The 19,134-nt window shown below is 45.4% G+C and overlaps 1 protein-coding gene across 1 annotated transcript in view; it reads right to left on the bottom strand.

Moving 5' to 3' along the window:
- Window positions 1-15,288, bottom strand: part of LOC124553846 (GA-binding protein subunit beta-1-like) — a 169,795-nt gene extending 154,507 nt beyond the window's left edge. The window contains exon 1 of the mRNA XM_047127837.1: window positions 15,211-15,288. The gene's annotated coding sequence lies outside the window, so the exon portion shown is untranslated. The remainder of the gene's footprint in view (window positions 1-15,210) is intronic.
- Between the last annotated feature and the right edge of the window lie 3,846 nt (window positions 15,289-19,134).

The raw sequence follows: 19,134 nt of genomic DNA, 5'->3' as shown, positions 1-19,134 counted from the left end.
TTGAGCAGCGAAGATTTTTGTGAGGTAAGTGATTTGTGAAAGGTATAGTTTAATGTTAGTCAGGGCCATTCTTTTGTAGGGAATTTTGAAAGTCAGATTGCGTTGCGCTAACAAAATATTGTGTGTCAGATTAAGCACAGTCTTGTATAAATTGTTCAAAGGGGACGATTCATTTGTTCGGGGCGGACGTCCCATGACGCTTGTTCATGTTCGTCGATGATCCATTCATTCAGATTGTTTTTAATTACAGAGGGCAGCTATCCCTCTGCCCGATCATGCTGAGCTACCATGCCGGCTCCATCTGAGCTACCGAAGCACGACTAACGACCCTTCCTCACAGCTTTAATTCCGCCAGTACCTCGTCTCCTACCTTCCAAACTTCACAGAAGATCAAATTTCCCGAGTTCGAGTCTCAGTCCGGCACACAATTTTAATCTGCCAGGAAGTTTCTTGCAGAATACACGATTTCCATCGAGAAAGGTCGCAGTCCGTAGTATTTGAAGGAAAGTCATCGAGTGGAACACAAGTGTTATGGCTTTACCCATGGAAGAGATCTATATGAATGATTTAGGAGACAATCTGAACAGCCATGCTAGATTTTTTACGGGCGATGCTTTCATTTACCGCCTAGTAAAGTCATCAGCAGGTCAAAACAAACACCGAAATGATTTACACATGTTATCTGCATGGTCCTAAAAACGGCGATCCACCCTAAATAACGAAAAGTGCGAGATTATCCACATGGCAACTATAAGGTGTCATTTAAATGTCTGTTACAAGATAAATCACACAAATTTAAAGGCTGACGGTTCAACTTAATACCTAGAAATAACAATTACGTGCAACTGAAGATGGAACGATCATATCGACGACACAAAACACTTACAAGGTAAGAGAGCCATTCAATAATTAAAGCGACAAATTGGTATGGGTTAAAAGCAGTTATTAGGGAAAGTTTGGAACTTTTATGGCCTTGAGTTGGCATCACTGGGATGAGCCCTGATCAACTGATGTATCAACATTGTTTTGTTTATAATCTCAAAAATACATTTCAAGATGGCGAGTCCGCTTGGAACGTCCACATTACTCAAACAACGTTCTGTTATTGGTTTTTTACTTGCTGAAGGCGAGAAACCAGGGAATATATACTGTAGAACATCTAAAGTCTATGATGAAGGTGCAAATTTTTATAAGGGGTACAGCAGTTCAAAGATGGTCGCAACCCAGTGACTGACAAACACCGTTCTAGTCGACCAGTTGCAGTTTCAACTCCCTCGCTAGAAAGTCGAATTGATGACATTACTCGTGCCGACCATCGTGTGACTGTGGAAATAATAGTTGATAAGATTCAAGTTAGTACAAGTAGAGTTCATAACATTAACTGTAACAAGCTGAAGTTCCGCAAAACATGTGCAAGTTCGGTCCCAAGGGAGTTGAGGCGGGTATTCAAGGAAACAAGGTTGACAGTGTGCAAAGAGCTAAAGAAATATTATGAAAGAGGAGGTGAGCACATCCTAAAAAATTTTTTGGTTGTGATGAAAGTGGGTTTCACTATTATGAGCGAGAATCAGAGAGGCAAAACATGATGGAGAAGCACACCAACTCACCTACCAAGAAAAAATTCAGAACCCAAGCATCAGCAGGAAAAGGCCTGTTGACGGTGTTTTGAGATGGTGAAGGTCCAGTTTTTTGTTCAAAAAATGGTTCAAATGGCTCTAAACACTATGGCACTTAACATCTGACTTATAATTACTTAAACCTAACTAACCTCAGGACATCACCCACATCCATGCCCGAGGCAGGATTCGAACCTGCGAGTGTAGTAGCAGCGCGGTTGCGGACTGAAGCACCTAGAACCGCTCGGCCTCTGCGGCAGGCCTCAGTGTTTTGTGATTATCTCTAAGAACAACGAATACCACTCCGATTTGCTTTTAAACAAGGTGAAACCAGCCATGAGAGAGAGACGTCGTGGATCTCAGAGGAGAAATGTGATTCTCCAGCAAGACAACGGACGTCCTCATACTGCTTAACTAATCCTTGAAACCACCAACAAAATTGGCTGGGAAGTACTGCCTCATCTCCCTTACAGTCCTGATTTAGCACCTACTGAGTTCCATCTGTTTGGTGCACTGAAGGAAGCATTACGTGGGAAGAGGTTCCAGGACAACGAGGATATGAAAAAGTTTGTGGGGAATTGGTTCAAACACGAAGATGAGGAGCTCTTCGCAGCCGGAATAAAAAAAAACTTGTAGCCCGTTGGAACAAGTACATAAATGTTCAAGGTTATTATGTTGGAAATCAGAAAAATGATTGTCTTGTAAAAATAAACACTTTTTTCTTCAGAACAATTTGTCTCTTTAATTATTGAGTGACCCTCGTACAACAAATGCACTAAAGACACTGCCTACAATACCATCGTCCATCCTCTGCAGCAGTGCTGTTGTGCAGTATGTGTCCCTACGAGATAAGATTGACGTAGGAGGACGTAAAGGAAGTTAAAAGAATGGCTGCTGCTTTCTTTGTTTTCACTGAACGCGGGAGAGTGTAACGGTGTTGCAACGAGATCTTTTCTCTCCAAATCTCTCTTGCAAATGCGAAAATGTCTTGCGGAAACCTACATGGGGAGAAATGATCATTGTAATAACATAAGACAAATCAGAACGCGCACGGAAAGATTCAAAGGTTCATTTCTTTCCCGCGCGCCGCTCCAGAGTGGAGCGGTACAGAGATAGTGTGAGGGTGGTTGTGTGGGGCGTCTGCCAGGCACTCAGGCGTGACCAGCAGAGCAGTGGCAGCGCACACAGGTGGCTGGCGAGGCAGCGGCGGGCGTCTCAGAGCCGCAGCTGGGAGCTCAAGTGGCGCTCGTTACGCCTCATCTGGACACCAGTGGCGGCGTGGGAAGCGGACGGAGCCGCGGTGGCCACGGCAGAGTGGCTGAGTAAGGGCCGGGAGGGGAGGGAGAGTGATGAGGAGGGCAGAGAGAGAGAACCACAACACAGAACGAACAGAGAAAGGAACGTGGCGATGGGCAAAGCAGGTGTGAACTTGCTGTGTAGACCGAGGCGTCTAATCAAGATGGGGCAAACCTACAATCGTACACCGCAAGCCACCTAATGGTCTGTGGCGGAGGGTACTTTCGGTACCACTGTTTGATCCCTCCGACCCTGCTCCACTCGCGAATACTGCGTGGGATGAATGGTTTTCGGTAAGCCTCTGTATCGGCTCTAATTTCTCGTATTTTCTCCTCGTGGTCAATACGCCAGAAGTATGTAGGGGCAAGTAAACAGTTGTCCGACGCCTCCGGAAAAGTTCTGTCCCGAAATTTCGTAAGTAAATCTCTCTGTGATGCACAAAGCCTCTCTTGTAACGTCTGCCAGTGAGTTTGTGTATCATCTTCGTAGCGCCCTCTCACCAGCTAAACGATCCCGTGACGAAACGCGCCGCTCTTCGTCGGATCTCTATTAGTCCTCGCTGATAGGGATCCCAGATAGACGAACAACACTCAAGAATTTTATGAACAAGCGCCTTACAAGCCACTTCTTTCGTGGATGAGTTACATTTCCTTAAGATTCTTCTGATGAATCTGACTCTGGTGTCTGTTTTTCCCACTATCTGTTTTATATGGTCATTCCACTTAAGGTCGCTCTGGATAGTTACTCCTAGATAATTTACGGCAGACGCTATCTCTGGCTGTTTGTCATATAGGGGTACAGTAGTACATTTCCTTCCTTATGTGTGCGCAATATGTTACATTTGTTTACGTTCAGGGTCAACTGCCAGAGGCTGCACCATTCATCAATTCTGTGCAGCTCGTTCTGCAAATTCTTTCTGTCTTCTGGTGTTGCTACTTTGGTATAGGCAACAGCAGCATCTGCGAATAGTCTTAAAGAGCCTCCGACGCTTTATACTAGATGATTTATATATACTGTAAACAGCAAGGGTCCTATCACAATTCCCTGTGGTATTCCGGATATTACCTTTACGTCTGTCGATTTAGTTCCGTTAAGATCGACGAGTTCTGTCCGGAAGAATGTATGGAGTCCAATCGCAGGTCTGCTCCGATACTCCGTAATCTCATATTTATTTCATTAAACGGCAATGCGAGACGGTGTCAAATGCCTCACTGAAATCAAGGAACACGCCGTCAACCGGAGCACCATTGTCCACTGCGCTGTGGATCTCGTGGAGGAACAGAGCGAGCTGAGTTTCGTAAGATCTCTGTTTGCCGAATCCATGTTGATTTTTATAGAGGAGATGTTCATTTTCCAAGTACGTCATAATGTCCGTTGACCGAGATCGGTTCGAATATAATAAAATACTGTTAGGTTCATACAGTGAAAGCACACCATTGACTCATCTTGTAGTTTAATTCAACAACTGAAAATTAACTACTTCATTATTAATGTCTCATTATTTTAAAAATGAAATGTTAAATGAGCTCTTCCCTTTAGGCCCATACTGTGCCTCATTGAAACTCCGCGCCTCTAAACTTGCTGCCGAATTAAAGGTGTCTCTGGGACCTGCAAGGATTTTCGAATCAACGCAGTTTTCGCTGCCGAATGGGAAATGTATTCAGTGTCCGTTTTTCAGTTAAAATTATTCAGGGTGGTGGCAACCAGCGTTTTTGTATTTTCGGATGGTTTATTTTACTGGTTTGACTGTATTTTTCCGTTATGTCCAGCATCTGATGGTGCACTAGCTTTAGTACAATTTATAAACATACACACGGAAACACTGCGTGTAAAGCGCCTGGCTGCACCTGTCAACATAAACATTAGGGATTTTCGGTACATCGTTCTACGAATCACCGATATTATAATTTACTCAGCAAACGCAGCTCTGCTCGCGTGTAAGTTGTTGCCTTTTATTTGTGGATGACCGATTTAGATCTACTGTATAGATCATTATCATATCTATATTCCTTAGTGGTAGCAGGGATCACCAAGCAATACAGAACTAATGTTGATCTCTGTAGTAGATCATCCACAAATAAAAAGTAACAACTTATCAGCAACCACAACTGTGTCTGTTAATATGGATTTTCCGTGTGTGCTCAGTGTGCAGCCTGTTCAAGTTTGAACATTTAGTGATTCCCCCCAAATAAGAATAACGGCGAAAGAGACGCAATACTCAGTTCACCAGGACAAGTTCCCGTCGCTGGCGGCATTCTGCTGGCGATTCCGATTCCGCACTGAAAAGTTTCTAGCCACCAGAGGACGGCAATAACCAACGTAAACTGGTAGTGGTGAAGCAAAAGAGCTTGTTAAAGGTATTTGGGGAGGGTTGTGGTCTCCCTCGACGACCTTTACCTCAGTTTCAGTTCCAAAGTCTATTTAGGTACTACATTTCGCACGTTGCGGTGACTAATACACGTAATTAGCTCACACAAACTGGATACCACTGCTACAGACCACCAGACCTTAAATTTAAATAGTGTAGTCAAGAACAACGCAAGCCCTTTCTCTTATTAGCAGCGTGGCAAACGCAGCGGATGAAGATCGCAAAGTAATACCAGGTACCCAAATGGCAACACGTGTTACTTAGGCTGGGAATCTGACAGGGTCGCGCCGGGGTCGTCGTCGTTATTGTTCTCTCTGTGTGTATGTATGTGTGTGTGTGTGTGCGTGTGTGTGTGTGTCCTCCCCTCCCCCTCTCCCACCCCTCCTCCCACGCTTGCAATACATATGACACACTGATATACAGCGGTTTCGTTTTGAGTTGGCGAATCACGCGAATACGAGAAACAGCGGTTGTTGTACCTGATAGCCCAATGACTACGTTGTGCCTGTGTTTGACGCACGTCCTTTGCAAAGAACTGCACTGCGGATAAGTGTGCAACACCCTTCGGTACAGCCACGCGGGGTAGCCGCGCGGTCTATGCGCCTTGCCACAGTCCGCGCGGCTCTTCCCGTCCCGCGGTTCGAATCCTCCTTCAGGTGTGGGTGTGTGTGTTGTCCTTAGAATAAGTTAGTTTAAGTTGGATTAAGTCATGTGTAAGCCTAGGGACCGATAAACTTATCAGTTTGGTCCCCTAGGAACTTACCACTAATTTCCAAATTTTCCTCCAGAGTTGTACTCAGCGGCACCTGGGCATAATACACTATGTTACAAAAAGTATCCGGACACCCGCAAAACGCTGCGCTTTCATATTAGATGCATTGTGCTGCCATTTACTGCCAGATACTCCACATCAGCGACGTCAATAGTCATTAGACATCGTGAGAGAGCAGAATGGGGCGCTCCGCAGAATTCACAACTTCGAACGTGGTCATATGACTGGGTGTTACTTGTGTCACACATCTGTAGGTCCACTGTTTCCAATTTGATAGTAAAGTGGAAACGTGAAGGGACATGTACAGCTCAAATGCGTACATGCCGACCTCGTCTGTTGACTGTCAGAGACCGCGACAGTTGAAGAGGGTTGTAAAGTGTAATAGGCAGACATCTATCCAGAGCATCACACAGGAATTACAAACTGCATCAGGATCCACAGCAACTACTATGACAGTTAGGCGGGAGGTGAGAAAACTTGGTTGAGCGGCTGCTCATAAGTGACACATCACGATGGTAAATGCCAAACGACGCCTCGTTTGGTGTAACGAGCGCAAACATCGGACAATTGAACAGTGGAAAAATATTGTGTGGAGTGGCGAATTACGGTACACAATGTGGCTATCCGATGGCAGGATGTGGGTCGGCGAATGGCCGGTCAAAGTCATCTGCCAGCCTGTGTAGTGCCAACAGTATAATTCGGAGGCGGTGCTGTTATAGTATGGTCGTATTTTTCATCGAGGAGGCTCCCATCCCTCGTTCTTTTGCGTGTCACTATCACAGCACATGCCTAGACCGATGTTTTATGCACCTTCTTGCTTCCCACTGTTGAAGAGAAACTGTGGATGGTGATTACTTATTCAACACGATCGAACGCCTGTTGATAATGCACAGCCTATGGTGGAGTGGTTACACGGCAATAACATCCCTGTAATGGACTGGTCCGTGCAGAGTCCTTACCTTATTTCTATAGAACACCTTTGGGACGTTTTGGAATGCCGACTTCGTGCCAGGCCTCACCGATCGACACCGATACCTCTCCTCAGTGCAGCACTCCGTGAAGAATGGGTTGCCTTTGCCCAAGAAACCTTCCAGTACCTGATTGAACGTAAGCCTGCGAAGCTGAAGCTATTATCAAGGCTCAGGGTGGCCCAACATCATATTGAATTCCAGCATTACCGATGGAGGGCGAAACGAACTTACAAGTCATTTTCAGCCAGGTGTCCGGATACTTTTGTTGTGCGTACTGAGGGACTGCAGTGTCAGTGGTTCATTTGTAGCGGTTATCGCTCATTAGGTGTGGCTCAGGCAGCTCGTCTGTGTGCACTCTATTTTGAATCTGCAGTCAGTAACTGTGCTGAGTTGAGAGATGCATAGTGTGTGTAACTTCCGTTGTAGGCTACAAGCACACCCCACTGGCGAGGACGTACTCCTGTTGAACACTTCACTAATTAGGAAGGAGTCGCATTGTCGGTATGCAGGAAGATGGACAGTTGTATCGACGGATTGCTGCACACGTTGGTCACAATTTATGCGAGCTATGGTGCCCAATCCTACAGCATCCAAGAACGTAATCCGGGCACATGTTGTACCTCCTGTGTCACTGGGGACAGTTGGTAAATGTGTGCTTGCAGTGGTATTCACATGATGTGTGCCTCTGGCCAGCCTGCAGCTGACACCGCGGCACTTCCAAGCATGCCTACTCTGGTGTAGCGAAAGAGTTGTATTATTTTGCTACACCATGAACAGATATTCGTTAAATATTGTAATGTACAAACTGACTTGAATTGTTGATACCACGGGTACAAATAGAGTGATTATTAGTCTTATAGATTTTCCTTAAAGGAAAACTTTACAGACTTGTTCCTTCATGTGAAGCTTTATGTTTCCTTTTATTGGTATATAACATTTAAAGGTTCTTAATACTTAACAACAATAACATTAGTTAGTTCTATTTTGTGTTTCAACAACCGAGTATATCTCGAAATTTCAAGTTACACCTGGGGATATATCAACTATCTTTTCTATTTATGTATGATATACCCTTCTTTAGTGTGATCACTTGTCCCACTAACTCCTACTCAAATTCTTTTTTATTGCATCATAGTTGAATCACCTTGTTTTTGGGTAAGTACCTCACAACTTACTTTTATTTGTATGTGCGTGTTACCCACCCTCATCAATTTCATAAAAGTTGTACAAACCACTTCTATTGTGAATGGACCCAACCTATGATATAGCTCAGTCACTCCAGGATCTGCCTAGCCACATAATATCCAATCCCTCCGGAGTCCATATTCTTTGTAAACTTTATTTTTGACAGACAGTACTGGTCAGCATCTTCAACAAGTTTATTCGCCAGGAATGAAGAGGTATGTTTATAATTTTGTTGAATTTTACCCTGTTCTGATCTCTACATTTTCTTTCTTATGTCTCTGTGCATTCTTTGCCCATCTCACTATCCTTGCCCCACAGTATCAATAATTATTTTCCTTTGCATTTCTCTCACACAAGTGTTTTTGATGTGCATCGATAATACTTTCTATTTTAATCCACCAAGTTCTTTTAACATAATTTATGTGGGTCATTTAGTGCGTCATTCATTATTTCATTGATATCCTTTATTCCACTCAAAAACATGACTCAACTAAATTGCATCACTTGGGTCCATGTCCTTTGCGTCAAAAGAGTAGGAATCTGTCCCGTTATACAATTTCGTACTTCTGTTTTCTCTTCTGAGGACAGTCCCATTAGTCCGTTGTCATCATACATGAAATCCCTGCCAGTGCAATCCTACTGTTGTAGGCTGTAAATTTTACTATACAGACAGTAAAGAGAAGAGATCATTTAATAGGAACTTTGCAGACAGAGGAAATATAGATTTGGTACTCCTAATGAAGAAGTAAGAAAAGGAAATAGAGAGACAGGTATATTAGGATCAAAGAAGATAAGAAGACAGTAAGTAGCCAATAGATGGATTCACCTACCACTTCCCAAGCCATGGACCTCATCTGCTGGAGGGAGAAATTGTTTGGCATTCCCTACAGAATGGACTTGCCACAGCTTCACCATAGCAGACACCCCAAAACTTGATCCTAACGAACACCTATGAAATGCAATGGAATAAGCAAGTATATTCACGTAAGTCATCATCAAAAATCAGTATAATTTCTGTGATCAGTCTATTCATCTGTCAAAACTCGATAGAAGTGATATCACTATCCATATTAAGCTCCCCTAAAAAAATTTCACAAATCCACTCATTGTTTTTACCATGTGATGGTAAGTAACCTGCCCCCTTGGTCAGCAATCTTACTCTGAAAGAATACTTAGCAGCTGATTAAATAACAATCAACAGTATTTGTTTACTCACTTTCACCATTAAGAACAATTGTTGTTGTTACTGGGTTTCTTTCTCATGTTTAATTTAATGGTGTCTTATACCGCTTTAACATACAAATGTTATGTGATCCTTTTTCTTGACCCAGCAAACTGCTTTGGGATGTGGAACATTTAAAACTTCGTAAGGACCACTAAAATGAAGGAAATACTTGGCTGTTTCTTTCTTCAAATTTGAGCTATGGTGTACTTCCTTAACCAGTACCAAGTCATCCACATGAAAATTAGGTTTCATAGCTTTTTCATTATATTTCTGCAGCTGTTTGTCTGCTGCTCATTGTAAATTTTCTTTTACTTCATCATCTAAGTTGTCTCCATGTACACTATTGCCATCATATGGCCATGTACACAATTTAACAGTGGCTTATCTATGAATTTGTCTTGCAGTATTTCAATGGGAGATAAACCAGTAAAGAAATGTTGAAGTTCATTAAGTATTACTAGGAACTCAGGTATTTTCTGTGACCTAGTTGTATGTCTGCTTGAAAAGTATGTCCTACATGACCTACCAATTTCTTTTATGATATGTTTGCAAGGGTTGGATTTTGGGTTATATTTAGATATGGTTATGTGATCTATTTTTCTCAATACTAAGAGTTCCTTAAAGTTATAGCTTATTAACTATGGACCATCATTGATTAAAAGACTGGTTTCCTGACATTGGCAAAATAATTACGCATTGTTTTGGCGTGTTTGATTGACTATAAAGTTACATATTTCGACAAACATTTAACCAGTACATAAACATATGTAACTCCACCTCTACTAGTTGGCAAATGCCAGTAAAAATTCAATATTGTTAAATCATGCAAATCATTTGGTATAGACGGATACGTTGTACAAACTGTGTTTGCCTTTGTTGTATTCTATTGTTTTCTGACAGGCCTGGCCAGTTCGTATCACTTGTGTGACTTTTTTAATCAAATCTTTAAAATTCATATTTGATATACATTTACAAATTCCAAAATGTCCATATCCATTGCGTATAAATGCCATTAACTGTAATTCAGAACTTTGTGGAATATATAGTTTCTGTAAAGGAATGTTGAATGAGGATGGAAACTGTCAGGATGCGCTGTATTATAACTCGTCCGAGTTTCCCAAGTGATTTATTATTTCCAGCTACAGTGCTCCCGTTCTTCTCAGTCTCCATCACCAGATCCTGCAATGCTGAGGACACCACTTTGTTAACTGTGAAACGGCTTGACGCGGAAAGGCTGCCTCAGCGACCCGTGCAATGCGCTGCTGTGTGTCAGCCTTGTACGACCGGGGAGTTGTGACGGAGTCAGGATGCGCCGGCAGTCGACTCAACGGTTTTCGTCCCCGCCTCAGCGCCGTTGGCTGGCGGCCCACTGCTTGCTTCTTCCACAACTATTTCCCTACACTGAATTGCTAGCTGAATGACAGAATACAAATCTTTTGAAGTCCCTTCACGCACTTTCCGCGACATATGCACAGGTATCACCCTCAAAAATACATCAAGTGCCTTTTGCTCGGCCTCCTGCAACAGAACGCCATTCGCTTCATCACTCTGACCCAACTCTTAAGTATACTCGTTAATTTCTCTTATTCTGTCCGAAAATTTACCCACCCTCTCCCCCTGTCTCTTTGTCATTGTACTCAACCTCTCCCTAGAGTACTGAGTGCTTTTCTGTTTCTTGTACCTCTGTAAAAGCCCCTACTTAAACTGCTTAAACTGTCCTGCTTTCCTTAAAGCCCAGGACACCTTACATATGTCTTTCCTTCACCCGTTAATCTAATCTTGGCTGCATGTAACAACTGTTCATCTGACCAGCTTCATCACTCTGACCCAACTCTTAAGTATACTCGTTAATTTCTCTTATTCTGTCCGAAAATTTCCCTACCCTCTCCCCCTGTCTCTTTGTCATTGTACTCAACCTCTCCCTAGAGTACTGAGCGCTTTTCTGTTTCTTGTACCTCTGTAAAAGCCCCTACTTAAACTGTCCTGCTTTCCTTAAAGCCCAGGACACCTTACATATGTCTTCCCTTCACCCGTTAATCTAATCTTGGCTGCATGTAACAACTGTTCATCTGACCAACCATTCATCACAGCTGAAGTTTCCAAGTCCTCCATAAACGAACGCACATCCTCAGATTCCTTGCCAGAAAACAGAATAATCAAACTCGCAGCTGCACCCTAGGCAAAAACGACTAATCAGATGCAGTTTGCCACTCACTTCTAGATGTTAATTCACTCCTCAACTTTTTATTGTCCACTGTCAATTGAGCTACCTTTTCCAACAAAATCCGTACCGCTTATGGTTCTGACACACCATGTGACCCTGATTTCGCCATTGTGTTGCTTTCATTCCCATCTGCTGCTGTATGTAACCAGTGTTGTGACATGCCCCACCGTCCAGAAGAGCTGTCACACTTGAATGCCTTGTAATTGAACTGGATACGTGGCTGTGCACCTCTGTTTTGCTAACGCGCCTCTCCGAGTCACGTACTCATAACACCTGAACAACAGCTGCCTGGTGTAACTGAGGAGGCTGCAAATCTTTCCAAAGCAGCACTGTTCTTTGTGATGTACTGGATCAAATTTACATGGCGTAAGCGTGAGACCATTAAACAGTACAGAGATGATCTGTTGTTAGTGCAGTACAAAGCTTAACTGCCTGTGATGTCTCTGTCTTTTGTTAATGTCTACCACGCATCATCCCACGTCTCTGAAAGTTCTCCTTCCTGATGGAACCTACAGAGCACGATGGCTGAATAAGTTGACCTGGTTTGAGAGTCATCAGATGTTGCTGTAAACGTGCAAGAGATCTATAGCCAATGAGACAAATAGGTACCTACTGCCCAGAATTTCCTCGAGTGATGGATACTAATACATGTTATGTTTCTATAAGGTGTGTTACATTTTTCTACATCCGAATACTATGTACATCTATATCTACATCTACATCTACATAAACACTCCGCAAGCCACCGTACGATGCGTAGCGGAGGGTACCCTGTACCACTACTTGTCATTTCCTTTCTTATTCCACTCGCAAACAGAGCGAGGGAAAAACGACGGTTCTCTAAATTTTCTCAATAGTGTTTCTCGAAAAGAACGTCGCCCAGACATTTAAATGCCTTGACTGTGTCAAGCAGGGCGCTTGTAATACTGTAGCAGAATATTGCCGATTTGATCTTCCTACTCATCCGCATTAACTTAATGTTTTCGACATTGAGGGCTAACTGTCATTCATCAAACCAACTGAAAATTTGTCTAAGTCGTCTTGTAGCTTCCTGCAGTTACTCAATTTCGGCATTTCTATCCTACACCACGGCGTCATCAGCATCAAACATAGGTGGCTGCCCATCCAGTCAGCCAAATCTTTTGTGTAAACAGGGAACAAGACAAGTGTATTCTATCGAGGTGAAAGTTATTTGGGTATGGTACAGCGTCAATATGTATCAAACTACTGCTACTGGAGAATAACCAACGTTTCGGCCACGGTTGCAGCGGTCTTCGTCTGGATCTACTGACCGGTAGACCCAGAAGAAGGCCGCTGATATACGGCGTGATTGAAAAAGAATACAACAACTTTAAAAATGTGTATTTAATGAAAGGAACGTAATATAACCTTCTGTTATACACCATTACAAAGAGTATTTAAAAAGGTTTTTTTCACTCAAAAACAAGTTCAGAGATGTTCAATATGGCCCCCTTCAGACACTCGAGCAATATCAACCCGATACTCCAACTCGTTCCACACTCTCTGTAGCATATCAGGCGTAACAGTTTGGATAGCTGCTGTTATTTCTCGTTTCAAATCATTAATGGTGGCTGGGAGAGGTGGCCGAAACACCATATCCTTAACATACCCCCGTAAGAAAAAGTCGCAGGGGGTAAGATCAGGGCTTCTTGGAGGCCAGTGATGAAGTGCTGTGTCACAGGCTGCCTGGCGGACGATCCATCGCCTCGGTTAGTTGACGTTCAGGTTGTTACGGACAGATAAGTGCCAATGTGGTGGCGCTCCATCCTGCTGAAATATGAATTGTTGTGCTTCTTGTTCGAGCTGAGGGAAAAGCCAATTCTCTAACATCTCCAGATACTGTAGTCCAGTTACAGTAGCACCTTCGAAGAAAAAGGGACCAAAAACTTTATTGGCTGAAATGGCGAACAAATGTACAACTAAATGAAACTTTATAGCTCCCTTAATTCGCCGACAGATAGTGCTTAGCTCTGCCTTTTATCGTTGTAGAGTTTTAAATTCCTAAATTTGTGGTATTCTTTTTGAATCACCCTGTATTATGACGTTTGATACATTATGACGCAGTACCATAACGACAATACCTTTGTGTCGACCGACTCTGGCCGCGGAAACCTACGCTACTATACGTGTATTCTAGTTTCTGTAGCTTTTGACTAGAAAGTTACCAGGAGAAAAATCATCGTGGACTGGAGGTACTGCGCTACGACAAGCCTTCAGAATGTAGAGCGACGTTCAGTTGCGAAAATAATGTCGGTGCATGGTGAAATAATTTCGTGATTTCACGAAAAAATGGCTGTGGGCTGTCACTGCTACCCGTCGGTATATCCATTGCATGTCTTGGTTTCTTCAGACTCATACAGAATTGATAAGTTTACGGCAGGGCAGTGTGCCATCGATTTGCGAAGTTCAATTTTTTTCCGAGTGACGATGGGAAGGGTGAAGGCAAGGGGACGGAGCTGAACTGTGCCCATCATTGTGTGGGTGATGGATTCCATTATAGGGGAGATTCAAAAGATTTCGCAAAATCTGAAGGCGCTCATACAGGAGTCGAAACGCAACGGCTTTAGGGTAGCATCTGACAAGCTAGAAAGCAACACTGAACCAGGAGGAGTGTTGGAAGGTCAGGAATAACAACGACAGTCGATGCACGCGCGTCTTAAGTTCAGCAAAGGTAATGCACTATTTATTCAGTAGCGTTAAACACTACGGAAGGTGTTCCTAATGGCGAACTCCGTATTCAGTACAGGAATAACGTCTCTGTAGAAAATTCTGGTTCACTCTGCCAAGGACAGATGTAACAAACTAACCTCTTCATATGCTGTTCTTTGTCTAATCCCCAATCTGAACACCTTCAGGCCTGCACAAAACTGTTGAGTAAAGAAGACATTTGATAAACCTAAGAAGCGTGTGCAATCATTATCCTGGTGCCTGTAACACTCGAAAGCTTGCACTGCCTCATATTTACTTCCGACACAAGTTCACGTTTTTATGTTGTTGTATTTCGACTTCGCTATCAGCTCCTTCATTTTATGCACAGTCTTTTGAATTGCCCTGCATACCGTAATTCTACTTCCAAATTTCCTGCATATTCCTATTGAGTTTAGGAAAAAATTCATGAATGCGTCTGCTGTATACTGCCACTCTATGTAATGGTTCCATCTTGTCTCGGCTGTTCCTTCTGCTCTGCAGATCTGACATGCCTACATGAAACATAACATTCGTTTAGAAACTTGTTTGAAAAACACGCGGTACATGAATATTGCTACGACCGTTATTATTTGAACCGTGCAGTGAGAAGTGAATGAGCAGAAGTGAAAGGATACGGGAATGCATCACAAGAGCTGTTGCGCTACAGGTCGTGGAGAGAAGTTAAGAAAAGGAGAAATAGTCTCGGTTCTTTCCTTAGGTTCCCTCAGTTCCCACAGACACGGCTTTTAAGAGTGTGTAACACACAGAACAGGTGACTACTGAGTCGACTGAAGTGAGAGCCAGGCACAGCGCACGGCGGTGACAGAGGTACGCGGGCACTCACCAGACGCGTCCCGCCAGGCAGCAGCCAGCGCAGTGGCGGTCGGCCGCTGCCGCCGCCTCTCGCCCTCCCGCCCTGCCACGGCTGGGCCGGGCTGCCGCCCCGCCTCCCCTCCTCCCCCCCCCCCCCCCCCCGCCACCCGCCTCTCTAGCGTCTGACGTTTGAGCAACACCTCACGCCACAGACGCCAAGGCCACGCTGGTGATTACTGCGATTGCTCTCCTGCGCGTTGTAAACCCGCGGTCTCTGCCGATTCGACTCTGTGATGGTCACCAACATGCCCACCACGAACTTTTCTTCCCATCTTAGTGACTTTCAGTCATCTCCTCTGAGATACATACTCCAGGCAGGAGAAGTCATGCACGTAACATTACACTACCACGTCATAACGCCTAAAGCAAACTTTGACACTAATCTAAACGCTTACTGCTGCGCCAGCTCTTAAGATATTTGCCAGTAAAATACCGCAAACGAGCCTATTTCGTAGAACGAGACTATTCTGAGAAACTTTATGAAACACAATTCATGGTTTTTTTTTTTTTTTTTTTTTTTTTTTTTTTTTGATATGTTACAATACAGCATCACCGGTCTATTGCGGTCTAACTGTGTTGGTGAGGCAGTAAATTTCCACAGGGCAGTGACTGCGTCACTGCAATTCACTTTGGAGGTCTGGCGGTGGTACACCACCCTCTGCCGGTGACAGTACTACATGAGTCAGGCAGAAAAATTTAGCCTAACATGGGCAGGTATGATTGGAAAGTATTGGACGTAGAATGGGGGCTAGTCCCGCCAAAGGATGCGTCCAAGGTGGCCGTGCCAGACCTATCGTTAGCCATGGTCGGAATCCGTTTCCTCTAGGATGGTTAGGGGAACCGGATGTCGATGCCAGCGGCGTGGAAGTGTGGTCCCAACGTGGCGTAACCCATGGACAGTGTCCCGCAAGGCATCCACTTTCTCATAGAGCCGCCGCGCGTTGTTGCGTATGGTCGTCTTTAGGGGGACGATATCCGCTTCCTCGTGGAGAGTGACAATTCTCGTGAGTGGCGGGGCGTGCAGGCTCCACCTGAGCACCTTGTTCTGCAGGCGCTGCAATGTCCGCATCCTGGTGACGCTAATCGTGGCCCATGCAGCAGATCCATACGTGAGGGCAGGCAGGATAACTGTTCGGTAAATGCGGAGCTTGGTATGCAGGTTAAGTTCCCTACTGCGAAAGAGCGGGTACAAAGCCCTGGTTAGCTTTTGCCCCTTGTTGGTGACATACTCCGCATGACAGTGGAAGAGCAACTTGTGGTCCATCTGGACCCCGAGATAGGTGGTTGTCGGGGATTGAGAGCTATTTTGTTTGTCCGGCACCAGGTGATAGTGGCGTCCATCTGTCGCTGGAGGCGGGCGACGACGGCGTCAGTAATGCGGCCAGTGGTGTATAGCGCCGTGTATTGTGCAAGGTGGCACTCGGGGATGACCGGCATATCATTGACATAGATATTAAATAGGATGGGAGATAGCACCGATCCTTGCGGAGTGCCTGCCGACAACTGGCGAATGCCAGAACGCATTCCCCGTTGAGCCACTAGGAAAGTCCTACCACGGAGGAAGTCATCCACGATCTTGACATAAATATCCGGTATAGGGGTCTGTGTCGGCATCTTGTGTACGAGGTTGTCGTGCCAGATCTTATCGTACGCGTTTTGCAAGTCCAGAAAAACGGCAGCTGTCGACTTGGCAGTGTTGAAGCCTTTGCTGATGTGTTCAGTGATCCGTAGGACCTGAAGTTCAGCAGAGAGGTGCGAAGTGAATCCAAACTGTTCACGACGGATCGTCCCAGCTGCTGCAAGAGGTTGGGAAAGTCTGTGAAGGATCACAGATTCAAGGACCTTCGCCATAGTGTTTAGGAGGCTAATGGGCCTATTGTTGGTGGGGACTGTAGGGTCTTTGAACCTCTTGGGGATCGCAATCAGCTTGGCTTGTTTCCACTGAGGGGGGAAAAGGCCAGATGTGAGACAACAGTTTAAAATCTTGGTGAACAAGATGAGTGGTGTGCGGGGAAGGTGACAAAGATATTCATTTAAAATTCCGTCCAATCCAGGGGCCGACCGGCCACGTTTCCGTCGAAGGATGCGCTGAATTTCTGCCATGGACGTAAGAAGGGGAGCAGACTGGGGTGGGCGGTTGCGGAAAGCAGCAACAGCTGTCAGGACTTCATGTTCTTCCTGTAGTTCGTTCGGAGAAAGGTCCTGGACCAGAGGGCGGTTTTGGGCCTCAAACACATCTGCCAGCGTTTCCACAATTTGCAGGGTATCATATGACAAGCCCACTGCTGTGCGAATAGGATGGGCAGTCGCTGGCTTAGAACGCCGCAGGGTGCGAATGACAGCCCAGTCAGATTTTTGGTGGAGTAGGAAAGTGGACATCCTGTCCTCCCACTGTTCAGACCTCCATTCGGCGAGCCGGTGGCTGAATTCGCGTTGGAGGCGTCTCATTTGGCGTTTGTCCTGGGGGTCACGAAACTGCTTCCACCTCCAGCGGCAGCGGTTCTTTTGCACCTTCAGCTCTCGTAACAGAGGGGGCAAGTCGTCCAGGGGTGTTAAATTTCGAGGTGCAGTGGAGGTGGAGAGCTTCACTGCTTTCTGTATTTTGGCGGTAAGGTAATCCACAGCACGGACTATATTGGCCGGTGTTGTCAAATCGAGGTCGTTTCGAGTGGTGTTATTAAGTACCCCGGTAAACTTGTCCCAGTTGGTGAGGGTCGCAGTGGAACGAGCATCAAATGAAAGGGCAGCATTGGTGAGGTGCAAGAGTACTGGTTCATGGTCAGAGGCCAGTTCGTGGAGAACTTCCAGCGAAAACTGAGCGGTGATGTTTTTGAAGATGGCCACATCCAGAACGTCTGGCAGGCAGTTAGTACGGACTGGGATATGGGTAGGTTCGTGGGGGCCATAGACTGATAGTGCTAAAGTATCCTCCAGGTCAAGGAGGAGCCGGCCTTTGGGGTTAGACACACGAGAATGCCAAGCTGGGTGCTTGGCATTGAGATCTGCCCCAATGATGAGCCTGTCAAAGGATGACAATGTGCGGAGGTCTGCTTCCAGTAGTGGCTTGTTTGGGCTCAAATACGCTGCTGCAAAGGTAATGGCACCAAGGCATGTGGAGATGGTAACTGCTGTGGCCTCTATGTGTTCCATTGGCTGGAGAATCTCTTGGGTATGGACAAGAGCTTTGTTGAGGAATACAGCTGTGCCTCCACCACGGCGGTCGAGGCGGTCAGAGCGGTAACACACCATGTTGCGAAGGCGGAAATCGTCTGCCGGTTTGAGGTGTGTTTCTGTGACCAGTAAAACATCCACACGATAGTCATGGAGGAAGGTGTTCAATTCTGTCTTCATACGTTTTATGCCACTGGCATTAAAAATGCAAGTGACAAGATCCTGAGGGGGCTGGTGGTGGTGTGGAGGTCCATTCGCCATTACAACAATATTTGACTAAGCCCCTCCACTAGGGCGATGACCTTGGAGAGCCCGTCCTCCGACTGACGGATTTTTTGTGCAGTGTCACGAATAACAGCCTGGAGGATTTCACACATGTCCGCCCGAAAGGACGCATCAGTCTCCACCACTGGGGCAGGGTCCCGGGTGGTCTGCTTGCCCCTACGGCGCGCAGGAGCAGGTGTAGTAGTAGGCAGAGTGGGGGTAGGGGCAGAAGGCTGAGATAGAGCCACAGATGGACAGGAGGGAGCTGCAGCTGGCTCCTGTAGTTGGTGAGCAGTGGGAGCCGTCACGGAAGACAGACAATGAGGAGGAGACCGGGCTGCAGCAGCAAAGGATGTCGTGGGAGTCTGGGCAGGAAGGGGCACAGGAGCCACCGAACCATCTGGTGCCTGAGTGACTGCTACCAGAGTGGCTGCTGAGGACAGTGCACCTGGCTGACCCC

The sequence above is a fragment of the Schistocerca americana genome, chromosome 11 (genome assembly GCF_021461395.2).
Source record: "Schistocerca americana isolate TAMUIC-IGC-003095 chromosome 11, iqSchAmer2.1, whole genome shotgun sequence".
Taxonomy (NCBI): Eukaryota; Metazoa; Arthropoda; class Insecta; order Orthoptera; family Acrididae; genus Schistocerca; species Schistocerca americana.
The sequence above is the reverse complement of the archived record's forward strand: the minus strand, read 5'-3'. Positions and strand labels throughout refer to the sequence as shown.